This window comes from Poecilia formosa, unplaced genomic scaffold (genome assembly GCF_000485575.1).
Source record: "Poecilia formosa unplaced genomic scaffold, Poecilia_formosa-5.1.2 Scaffold73, whole genome shotgun sequence".
In the NCBI taxonomy this organism is placed as follows: Eukaryota; Metazoa; Chordata; class Actinopteri; order Cyprinodontiformes; family Poeciliidae; genus Poecilia; species Poecilia formosa.
In genome coordinates this window covers 9,644-13,819 of record NW_006800012.1, presented here as the reverse complement: position 1 = coordinate 13,819, position 4,176 = coordinate 9,644, and the positions used below count along the sequence as shown (strand labels likewise).

The 4,176-nt window shown below is 37.1% G+C and overlaps 1 long non-coding RNA gene across 1 annotated transcript in view; it reads left to right on the top strand.

Moving 5' to 3' along the window:
- LOC107836663 (uncharacterized) overlaps positions 1–4,176 on the top strand; it is a 10,825-nt gene continuing 6,649 nt past the window's right edge. The window contains exon 1 of the long non-coding RNA XR_001662608.1: positions 1–324. This is a non-coding gene — a long non-coding RNA (uncharacterized LOC107836663). The remainder of the gene's footprint in view (positions 325–4,176) is intronic.

Sequence of the window (4,176 nt, the reverse complement as noted above, 5' to 3'; positions counted from 1 at the left end):
GGACATTTACACCAGAGATGCAGGCTGATGGTGGGCCCGGCCCGCTGTCGGCAGCCCAGTCTGAGTCCGGTCAGTGGATGGCTGCTTTGGTATTGAATGACATTGAAACACTGAGAACCCGAAGCGTCACTCGAACGGTGACGTAGGGCTTTCAGTGGGCGGGGCTTGTGACTAATGTCTCCGGTGGTTCTCCGACAGAACCGGTCTGACTGCTCCTCATTCATCAGCGGGACGGTGTGCTTCGTGCAGCGTTGTGATCCCGTCTGCCACTCTGTCTGTTCCGGCATCTGACACCGAGGACACCGCCGCCGGCCATCATCCGCGGTAAGAGCCGAGCAGCGGCGGGCTGTGGAGCATTGATCGGTCAGAGAGAATTGATGGCTCAGCGCTGTCCTATAAGGCCTGGCTGCGAGAGGGAAAATTACCAGCCATAGCATCATCACTGCAGCATCTCTGCAAGTGCTTTCATTCCGAACTCATCCCATCTCATTCACTGCGATCCGCTGCAGCAGCCTGCGATCATTCCCACGTAAGAAGCGCGGTCGCCATCAACTGGACGCTTTTCTGTATTTTAAGGTCATAAATTGGAATTTGGGTCACTACGGTCGTTTCAGGTCTGTCCAAGCCATCCTTTCTCTCTGCCCCCGTTTTCATGGAAGAGCGACAAATAAGAAGTTATAGTTAGGCCATCGGGACACGCTTCCCCTGTCAAAACGGATGCGCGTTAGACAGAAATGGCCCAGGACGCTTGTTGGTTTTTTTCTGCCACATTATGTCCGAATCTCCAGAAAAGACGTCTTTCTCCGTCTCTCTGCGTAGCCGCTCTGACTGACTGTTTTTGCGAACCAGGCATTCAGCTGTATGGAAGGGGAAGCCTGGTATGCTTGTTAATTGACAGGTGTAGCAATATGAGCGAAATCCAAATGAATATTCAATAATTAATTAACAGTTAAAGTGTCCACAATAAAAAATTGTTTCAGTTACCTGGAGGTGTTAATATTTTAACACTGGTGTAGAATAACTCTATTTTGAAATTGCGTTGTAAAAAAAAAAGTTTAATAAAACAGAGGAAGGCTTTAGTTTTTAAACAGATTTATTTTTAGAAAGTACTTGTTTAATTTTTAAAAAAGAATTTTCTTTTTATTATTCTTAATAATAAATAATTTTAGGTCTTTCCAAATAATTGTAGATGCTAGTTTAATTTGTTCAATTTGACCTTGTAGGACTGACCTGCGTGACCTTTGCACATAAATATTTAAAACATTTAAAAAAATAGCATTAAATTAAAAAGGTAAATTAACATGCCTCATTGTTAGGTAGACATTTTCTCGATTTGCATACTGATGTATGAACAATATGGAAGTTCCATTGAATGTTTGAAACTAGGACATTTACAATAGAAATAAATAATATATAAATAATAAATAATCATTTTCCTTTTTTTTTCTCTGCATTTTTTCCTGATCACTGTTGAAATCCTGCATATTCTCAGGTTTCTTACAGTCTTGTAACTCCTGGAAATGTGTGAAATCTGTTTCTGCTATTTTCCAGATCTGCATAAATATAAAAAAAATAAAAAATCCTGCCAAAATTTGAAGGGAAAAATGTAAAGATGCTTCATAAATGTAATGATTTCCTCATTAATTTAATTCAATCTGACATGTTTAATCTTTTATTTGCCACTTTTTCACTTTGATTCTAACAAATTTGGCTTTTCTGACTTTTGACTTGCTGACTAAAGGAACATTTACAAAAATAAAAAAGAGACAATTTTGCCATTGAAACAACTTTAAATTCAAGTTGAACTGAACCTAAACTGGGTCTAACATGCTGAACGATGTGCTGATGTGTTTTTTTTTGTTGCTGTTGTTGTTGTTGTTGTTGTTGTTGTTGTTGCTTTTTAAGAAAAATAAAAACAAACTGTTGAGCAAATCTATTATTTTAACATGTCCAGGAGGTTTAGATATTGAAATAAAGCTGAGTGCTTGATCAGTCCAGATGTCAAAAACGTGTTGAAATGTCTGCAAGTCACACTTCAAAAAAATGTAAGTTTAGCGTGGCGTTGTTTGATTACTTGTAGAACCTGTGGATAAAAACCATAGAATCCTGCATTCAAAAAGAGTTGACATGAGATCATTTCAGAGAATTTCTCCTGTTTTCTGTTAGATTGGAACCTAATGAGTCTGAATGTTTTCCAGATTCCTGGATCAATAACAGAACAGAAGGCAGTGAGACTGAATGAGAGGAAGAGTTACAGGTCATAAGAGTAAAGTGAGACCCTGTGCTCCGTACCAAACAGCAGAGGACTCAGTGGACAGCCCTGATGATGGATAGATATGTGACTGGATATACTTTGGATGTTTTTCAACCTTAAATCACAGAGCGAGGATCTGTCATGTTTATCTATTTACTTCTAAAAGTTGGACAAATTAGATTTTAAAAAGTTGACAAAACCATAAAGTTTCTTTACAATAACACCTACACTACCAGACTGATCTCATTTTTAATTCAGAGATGAGATTCACTAATGATACATACTAAGCACTTTCTGATCAGATGTAAGGGTCAGAGTAGCAGCCTGTGGTGGATGAGCAGGGAGTGTATGGAAACACCAGGAGCCTCTTAATGGACCGACAGAAAGAGCGTCAGACTCAATTTCATTTGGACCCACATCAAGATCGAGATCGGCCTCAAAGGGCCAGTTATAGCGGAACCTATTGACGAAACATTAACAAACTGTTAAAATATTAATAAATAGCTACCTGCATTCATGAGAACTCTTTGAAATGAAATGTTATCAAACAACTTTTCACCTTAATGAAAGGCGGCATGTAGACAAAACTGCTGATTTAACCGATAAAATAATATTTAAGCAGGCAACTGTAATATTGAAGGTTCTGTTTCTACAGTCTAAAGGGCCACACAGGAACTTCTGGTGGCTGGATTTGTCCTTGTGTTTGACACACATGACATGAGGTTTGGACTAGGCCTTAAAATGTGGAAGTTCTTAGGCGGTTATAAGATAGAAATGCCAAGGTTTTACTGTTTTAACCCAAAAATGTAAAAAAGCATGTTTTGAAATATAAATATTATATTATACATATTATATACAGACCCATTTAAAATACTCAAATGTCATTGAGAAGTTCATTTATTTCAGCGGCGTAATTCAATAAGTGAAACATAAGTTATCTTTATGTTTTATAGATTATATTTCTGCTAATTATGAAGATTGTTTTTGCTTATGGTAGCACAGAAAACATTTTAGATTAAATATTACTTCAAACCAATAAATAAAGCATTTTCAGATGGTCCTGCTGAAAGCTTGTTATTTTAATCTGATAAACGAGCGCCATAGGCATGTTTACTGTAATTTATAGAAGATGACTATAAGTAACAATACTACAGCAGGAGGAGTCACTGCATGAGGTTGGCTGCAGTGGGGACTGAACCATGAAGCCTCCATCACAATTCCCACAATTACAAGCCTGTAAGCCACCAGGACGGTCAAGGCAAAAAGAATTTCCCCAGGGAGAATCTTTAAAGAGATCGTGTTTTTCAGCACCGTCAATAAAAGTGTTGAGTCAACTGGGGAAAAATAATTACCTCACTGTAAATATCTACTCCGTTCTACAATGCTGATTAGTTTTTTCTGGTCCGTCTTTACTTTCATTGTCTTTTATTGAAAGACAATGCTGTGTTGGTACATGTCTGTGTGGTAATGTAGTAAGAAAGATAGAAATGTAAAGAGCAATAAATTATTCCTACGAATGCAAGCATGAGGCAGCTTTAATCATTTTTAATAATCTCAAGGTGAGTGTTTAGGGAATGTTTTGATACAAAAGATTATTTTTTATATGCACTCAGTCATTTTATTCTTTAAAATACTTTATAGTTGAAGCTTCCTAAAAATGTAAGACTTGCTTCTTTTCAATTAATTTACATTTGAACACTCTTTATGTAACAATTTATCTATCACCCTTTGACAGAATAACTGTGATGATGCTTTGTACAATTCTGTTTTTTTATTATTATTTCTTTAAAGGGGCAGTATTATGTAAAATTGACTTTTTTAAGCTTTCCATCATGTTATAATGTTATTCCCTCATCAAAAGCATACATAGAGAGTTGCCTTGATTCGTGCATGTTTGAGAAATCCTTTAATCTCCATGGCAC